The 10,854-nt window shown below is 40.6% G+C and overlaps 1 long non-coding RNA gene across 1 annotated transcript; it reads right to left on the bottom strand.

Moving 5' to 3' along the window:
- Window positions 1-706: 706 nt before the first annotated feature.
- On the bottom strand, window positions 707-10,191 carry LOC120722422. Its single transcript, XR_005693448.1, has 3 exons — window positions 10,176-10,191; window positions 6,269-6,442; window positions 707-1,229 (listed from the first exon to the last, which is right to left on the bottom strand). It is a non-coding gene; the product is annotated as an uncharacterized LOC120722422 (long non-coding RNA).
- Between the last annotated feature and the right edge of the window lie 663 nt (window positions 10,192-10,854).

Raw genomic sequence — 10,854 nt, 5'->3', positions numbered from 1 at the left:
GACCACAAAGCTGAGTGCAACATTTATACAGGAGATATACAGGAGACGCTGAGAGTAGAACTGATAAAATTAGGAGCTGGCTAAAGTGAGACCCATTTTTATTTCCACCCATTTTCCATAGTGGAGGACAAAATGTTTCAAACTGGTCCAGGTCTTAAACCTCACGTGTTCTTCCTAATAGCAGTAAATGAATAAAAATAAGGCTTTTATGAAAACACTGAATAAAACTTGCTGCCTTTATAAAGACTAAATGTACAGTTCAGTATTGAATACTACATAAAATAAACTATATATAAAGTGTATCTGAATGGCAGAGATGCAGAAATATGTGCATGTAGCACAGAGCCACGGCTCAGTGTCTGAATGAGTCTGACAGACCTGAATGTGCTGTTGAAGCCATTTATAATTATAACGTAATTCTTTACTCGTTTGATCTGCTCCTTACCACAAGCCACCAGACGTAGAAGGTTTTGGACTTTTAACTATATTTTCTTACGTTTTACAACTTTTCTTACTGTTAAAAACCTCGTTATGGCCATTCATGCTATACAAAGTAATTAGACATGTGTTGTATCTACAGAAACGTCAGAATCTCAGCTAAAAGTTCACAAAACCATCTCAACAACCACTAAACAGCTGAAACAGCAGGTGAACAGATTACACAAAAAAGATGTAAACACAAATCCCCCTCATCATCTGTTTTTTAAACATGAAGTGTAGTTTTGGACGTTCATTTACTGCTGCTTCAGTGAATTTTGGTTGGACAGTGATGAAACCTGCAGCCCCAGAATCTGTGAGAAGTCTGCTTTCAGCACGCAACAGCATTGTTGTGTTGTGTGCTGTGGATCCACCTCTGCAAACTCATCACTGTTTCACCATCATGTTTCTACTTAGACAATAACAAAGGAAGCAGTTCCCAGGAACTACTTCCTGTCTTGTTAACATAAGAGTACGTTGCCTTTCAAAACATCTCCACTTCTCCTCTTATTAGAGGACTGCCTTATTATTAATCTGCTAATTCTGTCAGTTGATGAAAGAAAAATGCTTGATCTCACCTGAGAATTTCCAGTGTACAGCGTGGACTCTTCAGTCCTTCAGACAGAAGCTTCACGCCTGAATCCTTCAGGTTAATGTTACTCAGGTCCAGCTGTCTCAGATTAGAGGTCTGAGAGCTGAGACCTGAGGCCAGAGCTTCACAGCTTCTCTCTGACAGGTCACAGTGAATCAGTCTGAAAAATAACAGATAAACAATTACAAAAATAAAACACTTATGTTGAAGTGTAATGAGATACTATTATATTTAGCAATATTTCATCTTGTTTTGTCAGGAAACTGAGCACTGCTGCAGAGCAACATGTGGAGAGAATCAGAGGAGAAGAAGTGAAGAGAGAACAGCAGTAAAACAACACTGAATTGTTCAGTGTGCTTTTGATATCAACAGAATGTGTCAAATTTCTTTATTTTGTATTTGTTTTAGTAGAATTGATGATTATCACTTAGATAACAACCACAGGCCAGGTCTAAATTGCAATTTGGTGACAGTTACACCCAGAAATATTTCAGAAACATGGACAATTTGTGCTCCATTGTATTCAGTAATGAACAAACTGAGTACCGATGACCACTTAATATTTTTGATATTTTATTTGAGTTGTTCCACCTGATCTGTGTTAACTAGAATAAAAATTTAAAAGCTAAAGCTATGATAACATATGTACTTACAGAGCTTTGTTGGAGGCTTTGACCACTGGCAGCAGCCTCAGAAGAGCCTTTTTAAAGGCTCATGTTCTCACTTAGATCATTTATTTCTACTTACATTTCATTCTGGGAAAAATGGGGATTACTTTGGAAACGGGAACTATTTTCCCCAAAAATCAGCCCTGGATTAGTAAATCACTCCAACATGTTCTCAGGCAGAAGAAGCTGTCTTGTTATGAGGGAGAGAAGAAAAGCAGCTAAAATCAGGTGTAAAAGTAAAGCAGAGGATGAGCTGAATAAAGGACACTCAAGGCTGGCTTGGAAAGGAATGAAGTCCATGGTGGGGATGCAGAACAAGGAGCAAAGATGAATGTGATGCTGAATCAGCAGAAGACTTGGACTCATTTAATTCCAGCTTTGATATCATTGATTTCAATGAAGAGCTTTGTGATTGTAGCAAAGGGCTGGTAGCTCTGAGAGTTCCACTGATGAGGTGTTTGTGAAGGTTCGCAGTCATCTAAAGAGCTTAGAAAAAAAGGCATCTGGAGTTCTTTAAGTTTTTTGAAGAAGTTTCGCCTTTCACCTCTCATCCAAGAAGCTTCTTTATTTCTAGGGTCAAATGGTGGAGAGTCCCAGATTAGCCTGTGTACAAACAGACTTCAGCCATATGAGAGTGAGTGTGAGTGAATGAGAGCACAAACAGGACACTCTGATCTCTGAATGTGTGTGACGCAGTGAAAAAGAGGATTGTACTGGATATACTGTGACTGACAAACAGAGTTTAAAGAGAAAGGTGTTTGGATTAAAATGGATTATGCTAAAGTGAACGTGCTAATGAAATCTGAACTGACTGTAATGTGAAGTGAATATTAATTCAGATGTAAAAGAGAGAGAAACTGATAATAAGGTGGGGCTGGAGATCAGTGAAGGGCATGTAAACACCTGATTGGTTGAGTAGATATCAGATCGACAGTTTCACAGTTTTCCCTGTGGATTATAACTTTAAGAAGATGTAACATTCATCAAGGAATCCTGCTCTCCGGATTATTTCCATGAACACTGAGCTGGAACACATCTACAGTGCTGGAAGTGCCCGTCTCACCACCAACCTCTCTGTGTACATTCACTTTTTAACCCTTTGTGAGACAATAAAGGTGTAAATCTGAGTATTTATCTATGTTAGTGCGAACACCTCTAATAGGTTGGTTTAGTCTTTCCAAGTCATATCTTCCCTTAGATCTGCGGTCCAGGCTCCTAAAATCATCCTAGTTTAACAAGCACTACAATCTAGAGGAGAGCTGCACTAACAGGTGTGACTGATGAGATCTGACCTGCAAGGATACTCATGTTTATGTATATCAGGACAAGCAGGGAAGACCTGGGGCCCGTTCTTCGTACGTCGCTCACTACATCCAAGATCAAATGACACATCCAAGACCAAATCATCGCGCTAACCGTGAGCTCGCTAATCCGGTTCCCTGAACACACCTGCCGTTGACGATTAGTACAGCTGGACGCAGTAATGTGAGATCACTGGGTGTCGTAAAAGGGGCTACGCATCGATAGTAGAAACATTGATCGGCAACCTTCTGATTGGTCGGTGAAAATGTCGAAGGGGCGCGCTCGGTATTTTCCGGCAGTAGAGCAAGAACTCTTGAGTGAGGGATTTCAGGAGTTTCAGAGTTTAATCAGAACGCAAGGGAACACTGCAAAGGCTGCAAAAGCAAGGAGAGAGGGCTGGCAGAAACTTGCTGACAAAGTAAACTCGTAAGTAATTTAATAATAATAATAATAATGGAGTGGATTTATATAGCGCTTTTCAAGGCACCCAAAGCGCATGACAATACCACTATTCAGTCACTTTATTATTTATTTATAGATTTATTATATTACACTATATTATCCAATATTATATTACATTATATCATCTTTCACATTAGAGCCACAACAGGACCCACTAGAACATGGGAACAAGTAAAAGTGAAATATAAGAATATTCTACAGAATAGTAATATTTATCACTTATATTGCTTTTAGTCTCTTGAAAAGAGACCCAGTAATAATCTCTTTGTTTGTTCATAACAGCAACCAAGAAAAGGGCAGAGCAAAAAAAGACAGGTGGTGGTCCTGCACCCCTTCGTCAACAAGTTGGTTAAGTAAATAATACCCTCACGGGAATATCGATATCTCTCTATGAGCACACTGTCGCGCTCAGCTAAAGGATCCTGTCTGTCCCGCAATATACGCTGGATTCTGAGGACTCTCCTTATCAATCTTGCACCTTCCGCAATGGGTGGCTCGCGTATACGGACAGGACATGGCTGCGACAGGCTTCCCAAATCCACCTTCGCTTTTATAGCCGTGGTCTCTCATCTTGATTACACGAAGTAATTTACAATTACTACTCTGAAATATGAATTACATCTGTAATAATCACATACATGTAATAGAATGTTAATAGTACATTTCCCTTTTTTAGGAAATGACCTGTATGCATCTGTGTGGAATCAATAAAAGGATCGAGTGCTGCATTATCTTTGGTTACATTGATGTTATTTATTTATGGTGTAACAGTGGTGGAATATCGCTGTTGCTTTCGTATAAATGAAGCGGACATACCTGCGTGGCCGCGATCTAATCCTGTTTACATAAAGTAAGCCTACTCCCGAGCAGGTTTACGCTTACGGCTCTGTTGCTATGACAGCAAGTCCCGGATGAGCTTCGGGGAACCGAACGATCCAAGATCACGCGAAATCGTCAACAATCTAATCCAGCTAACTTACTTAGCGAGGTACGAAGAACAGGCCCCTGGACATCAACTCTGTCAGGCTGCCTGAGTCCTCTCACCCACATCAGCTCATCAACTCTAAACAGGAACGAGCAGCTCATTTCAAAATAAAAGGTTGGAACTGTAAAGAAAACAAACAGAGCTCATAAACTGAAACTGATTTCATTTTTTCAGCTGGAACATTTTAGTTGTTCCTTTTTCAATACATACATAATTATATTTACAGTAAGTCTTATCATTCCCCTTTTCCCTGCCAGTCACCGCCAATGTTCCCTCTAATGTTTCATGTGTCTGAGCGAACACACAAACTCCCTGAGCGTCCCTTGGACCACTGTGAGCAACAGCAGACGTGTGCACTGTGGTCACGCCAGCATCTTATCCATCCAAGTTACATGGTTTATTAAAGTAATCAAATTACAGCATTTACATTTATGTTAGACTACTTTTAATTAACTGCTTTAGCCCACTTACAATGAAAATTAAAAACAACCTTGTTCATGACCTGTAGCATGTTAACACTATTGGAAGTAAAAATAACTTGAACACCAATTTTGAAAAAACAACTTTATTTTTTCTATTTTCATAAAACTCTGACTTGTATTATGAGTCTGTGGTCTGGGAGAGAGTCTGTAACTCTGTCTGCAAAATACAGGATATATACTGTAAATAATGACCAATGTTGGGCAATTAATTATATAGTTACTTCTTCAAAAAAGTAACTGAGTTTTGCAAAAAACAAAGTTTGTTGCAATAAATACTGAATACTATCATTGCTATAAACAACAATACTATTCAGGAAGAAAACCAAACATTGCAGATATTTTATCATAACTCTGGTTTTACGTGGCCGATCAACACAACTTAAAAACTTGTATAAAGTCCACACTTTGTCCGTCAACATGCAGCTACCAACCCAAATGGTGAGGTGGTGGGTAGTTATTACTGTCGTTTATGATCCCCTACATTGTCCTACATTCAAATATTCTCCAGCTACAATAGTGTTTGTGTTCCTAAAAGGATTTCATGAATGTGTTATTGTTCATGTCACATCTGTATGAAACAAAGAGGAAGTGAGGTTTATCCTTCATGATCACAAACTGTTCCAGCATGTAAACCTGAGATCTGTGTGGAGCAGCTGACCTGTACGATGTGCTCAACACAAACATTATTTACCATCAGTTACTGTGTGACTGAACCACGTGGGTGTATGAAACATCGCTTTCAGCTTTAATAGCACATGGCAACATTCAGACGTGAATCTATACAGTAACACTTTGATTTGTTACAGTGAGGAGACTGTTGAAGGAACGATGAGGGGAAACTGTAACAGCAGCAACAGAAACCAGGAGACAAAGCTGAGGTCTGGGTTCCTCTATGCTACACACAGCCTCCTGCTCCGGGACTTTAGTAAACACATAAATGTCTCCAAGTACACTTACTTCAGAAACTCTATTAAACTCAATACAAGTTTACTTCAGCTTTAAATTACTCACAACATCAGCACACATGAGTAAACAAAGTAACTCACAGCTACTGTTCAAGTTTAGTCATCTTTAATACAAATATACCTCATTATTATGAATCTCACAGCTACCTGCTCATTGAACTGAACAATAATTCTGTTTGACCATTAAAACAAAATATGTGACTGTAAAAAAATCTTCAGACAGTAATTAAGAATCTCCTAAGCAATCCAAAGATAAAGAAAAGTTCACCTGCCAAATCTATAAAGCTTGGTTGTTTGTACAATAATATCATTTAATGATATGTTTGGATCCTGACCTGAGAGTTTCCAGTGTACAATGTGGACTCTGCAGTGCAGCAGACAGAAGCTTCACCCCTGAATCCCGCAGGTCATTGTTCCTCAGGTCCAGCTCTCTCAGACTAGAGGACTGGGAGTTGAGAACTGAGGACAGAGCATCACAGCTTCTCTCTGAGAGGTTACAGCCACTCAGTCTGGAAGAAAACAAACAAACAATTAAATCAGTCAAATGAAACGTTTTTAATGCCAGCATGCAATACAATTATTGGTTAACTAAATAGCTTCATTAAAACACAACTCTTCTTCTATAGCAGCACTTACTCCTTGTAAGCTCCACCTGCTCCACCATCTGAGTCAGACGACATGAAAACAAAATGTAAATCTAGTAGAAACATGATTGGAAATCTTCTCAGATCCATTTGTACATTTAGAGCCTGATCCTGAAATATAGCAGCACGGACATTCACAGCAGCAAAGGGTTCTTGCTGATCTGAGCTGGCTTGGCCCTGGCTTATTGAAGATTAAAGAAAGCGGAATCAGCTGTTCAAACCCCCACAAGGCTGCCCGCTGTGACTGAAACAATGGGACGGGTCGTGACTTCTCAAAGTGGGCTCTTTGAACGCAGCACGGATAAGATCTTGAAGAAGCTCATGGCGGTAGTGAGTTCTCAGACTTTGTTCTTTGAGCACAAAACCGATAACCTCTCGGAGAAGCTCGTGGCTCTCCAACGGGAGATTGAGAGACGAGTGACGGATTGTTAGATCAGCTGTGATATTTACATGCAGTTGTTCGCACCAAAGAAAACCACCATCATCTCATGCGGCTAACATACCGGCGCCAGCTGTGGTCTCAAGGCTGGAGCTGAACATAACAAATCTCACCCTGATAACAGACGGTGTTTAGACTGTTCCTTCCCATCCTAAGCATGCTTATCCCCTCCCGGTGCAGACGGTGGGTCGAGGGGACCAGCGCAAATGCTGCAGGCCCGGGTGCGCTGTCTACACCGGCTGTCTCTCACCTTTTACCCATCCCTGTTGCTTGTCATGTGTTACTATGGCGCATTAAGAGTTTTCATGTGCTCTGCGCTGAGGCCATTTTTTATCTGTTCTCAAACTGATCTCCCTGTTGGATCTCAGTCTGGGAGGAGTTCTTTTTTATCCTCATCTTTCCTGATGTTGTGCATTTTCTGCTGTTCGGTTCCAGGTCGCTGCTCTAGCGGCTGACCGGCCAGCTACCTAGCCTGACCCGTCTCCCCAATGTGATGTTTGTGTATCGTATGTACGGTTGGCAAGGTCAGTATCCTAATTGCCCCTTGAAAATAAATACAGTGTTCTGAATCTGAATCTGAAAAGATTACAGAAGACAACTCTGTTCAGTAAATATTACGCTCATGCTGTCTGATGGGTTTAGATTTTATTATTGTCATTTGTATTAGGAAACATTTAACCATGTATGCTTAGAGGTGTATAATCAATTGTAGATTGAAAGAATGTCTCATCCTAGGAGGTCTGTAACAACTCTGTGTAGAATGAAGAGGGGAGTGCGTTCACTCCTCTACAGAGTGTTCTGGCATAGATCACACCCCCTAGGAGAGGTTTTATCTTTTCTTATTGATATATGGTATAGCAAACACACGTATATCTGTTTGAGTGTAAGAGCCTTTTGTTTAGATGGACCCGCTAGACTCCTGGCACCAGCTTTGGGGAGTCTTCACAGGGTCACATCTTGACCTCACACACACACACACACACACACACACACACACACACACACACACACACACACACACACACACACACACACACACACACACACACACACACACACACACACACACACACAGTATTCTTTGTTCACATGTATACCTATGTAAGATGTTATATGTTAATGACCCTATGCATATTCATGTAACCACAATAAAAGGAGTGCTGTGGGGAACCTGGCTGAGAGTCTGACGGAGGTCAAGTGGTGGGACGACGCTTGGCTCCAGCCAGATCTCCCTCATGCATGAGTAAACCAGAGAACTTTGGTGCCTTGTGTCTTGCTTTTTGCTGTGTAGCAAATTGTCCTTAACGTTCCAGCGAATAGGTTTATGCTACAAACCTATCACTGTCAAGAGTTTCATTATTTTAATAATGAAATAATGAATGAATGGCATTATTATTTCATTATTATGAAATAATAATGGCATTATTAGTTCATTAGAATCACATAACCAGCTATGCATTAAACATATATTGAAGTTTTTGACCTTACATTAGCCTTTGTATTACAGTGATTGTTAGAACTTTAGTTTGATCTTTTACTTATAGGTACCAGAATAATAATATGATCTTTCATTGCAGATGTGACCATGATCATCTCATACATATTGCAGTTTGTTGCTCATTATAGAGTTGTGCTCAAGTTAATAAAGGGTTAAAAGCTACAGTCAGCGCGAATGTCTGGCTGATCTATGGAGGGGAAAGGCTTGAATCAGTCAGCGTCTGCCCTCGGGAAGGAGACAATGTTATTTTTCTGTGTTAAATAAAACTGTCAACATTGATTGTATTACACCTGTCATTACGCATGAAGGGGCGTTCTAATACCCTGATTTCACAAAACTATGGAGATGTGTTTTTTGTGATGAGATCTGAGGCTGTCTGCATACAGTGTCCATCTCCCACGTGTGTGATCATTAAAATCATCGTTTGACTTGACCCGGCCGGACCAGTGTTGTTATTGTGGTTTTTCCTCTTGTATCCATCCCCAATTTTTGAACTCGTAACATAAGCTACAGCAGTCAGCAGTGTGTGAGTTAATTTGAAGACAATGATGACTATAAGTCAGGTAAAAAAAATACTATCATCAACCAACAAGGGGAAAACAGTGAGGTTGAATGGCCAAGCTTTGACCAAGGGTGGCTCACTCCTCGGTCTTCTTGCCCAAGGAGTGAACCACCCTGCATGGCTATCAATGTGGTGTGATGAAGGCCATCATACAGTACAGGCCATCAAAGCTGATTTTGAACTTTTGCTCCCAGATACCACCTTAAAAATCATCTAGATTAGGATATGTTGGCTGTTCTAGATCCAATCACAACAAACAGAGAGCTGTTGTGTGTCCAAGGTGAACAGGAAGAATATATACATGCATAAAGTCAATAAAGTCAGAAGGTTTGCTTTAGACTGTGCTGCAGTTTATCATCAAAGACAAACAGGCACCATGCTGCCAACAAATGGCATCAAGTCTGACTTTAGTTTACTTTTTTTGTTCTTTGTTTTTTTAATCAAGATTACATTTTATAGCAACCACAGCAGAGATGACCAGGGAAGCTGTGCTTGAGGGGATATAGCTACAACAGCTGGTTTCAGACTGAAGATGAACTGAGGTGCTGCACCCAAGTCTGCAGGTTCAGGGAGGGACAAACATCTGCTGCAACCAGATTGGAGTGAGAGGAGAGAGCAGGCCAACAACAACAAAGAAACAACAAACACACTGTGGAAGACCGAAGCAGAGTTTAGTTTAAAGTGGAACTAAGGATGTTTCTCTGGCTGCCATGATTCACTGAGTAATTCAAATGCTTTCTTTAATGCAGGACCCACCATGCATGTAAAAGCAAGTGTTTCACCAACATTTGTGACTAAAAATAGACCTGCAGTAGAAATGTATCTAGGAGCATGCATGTGAATATAAAGTATCACAACATCAGGCACATGCAGCCTAAGTGTTTAAACAAACACTGATAACATAACAGCAGCAGTGATGATCAGAGTTTATGGTGAATCCAGCGTCTCGAGTTCTGGAGGCATCAAAGAGGTCACAGTTGTATTGGAGAAATCCCAAAACTTTAGGATACAAATTCATACAAAGACAGAAAGCCTGGTGAAATAAATTACTGACACAGTTGGATGTTAAAAGTAAAGACATGAGTACAAATGTACTTACAGAGCTTTGTTGGAGGCTTTGACCACTGGCAGCAGCCTCAGAAGAGCCTCCTCTGAAGCAGAGTATTTCTGCAGGTCAAACACATCCAGATCTTCTTCTGATGACAGTAAGATGAAGACCAGAGCTGACCACTGAGCAGGAGACAGTTCATCTGTGGAGAGACGTCCTGATCTCAGGGACTGTTGGATCTCCTCCACTAGAGAACAATCATTCAGTTCATTCAGACAGTGAAACAGATTGATGCTTTTCTCTGCAGACAGATTCTCACTGAGCTTCTCCTTGATGTACTGGACTGTTTTCTGATTGGTCTGTGAGCCACTTCCTGTCTGTCTCAGCAGATCTTCTAGGAGACTCTGGTTGGTCTGCAGTGAAAGACCCAGGAGGAAGCGGAGGAACAAGTCCAGCTGTCCATTTGGACTCTGTAAGGCCTTGTTCACAGCACTCTGGTGGAGAGATTTTAAATTCTTTTTATTTTTAAATAATTTAGACCATAATTTTGCTTGTTGTTTTTCCATCAGATTGAGTCCAGAGTTGATGAAGGTCAGATGGACATGAAGAGCAGCCAGAAACTCCTGAACACTCAGATGAACAAAGAAGAACACCTTCTTCTGGTACAGTTTTCTCTCCTCTTTAAAGATCTGTGTGAACACTCCTGAGTACACTGAGGCTGCTCTGATGT

This window comes from Simochromis diagramma, unplaced genomic scaffold (assembly GCF_900408965.1).
Source record: "Simochromis diagramma unplaced genomic scaffold, fSimDia1.1 OVJJ01000635.1, whole genome shotgun sequence".
Taxonomy (NCBI): domain Eukaryota; kingdom Metazoa; phylum Chordata; class Actinopteri; order Cichliformes; family Cichlidae; genus Simochromis; species Simochromis diagramma.
The sequence above is the reverse complement of the archived record's forward strand: the minus strand, read 5'-3'. Positions and strand labels throughout refer to the sequence as shown.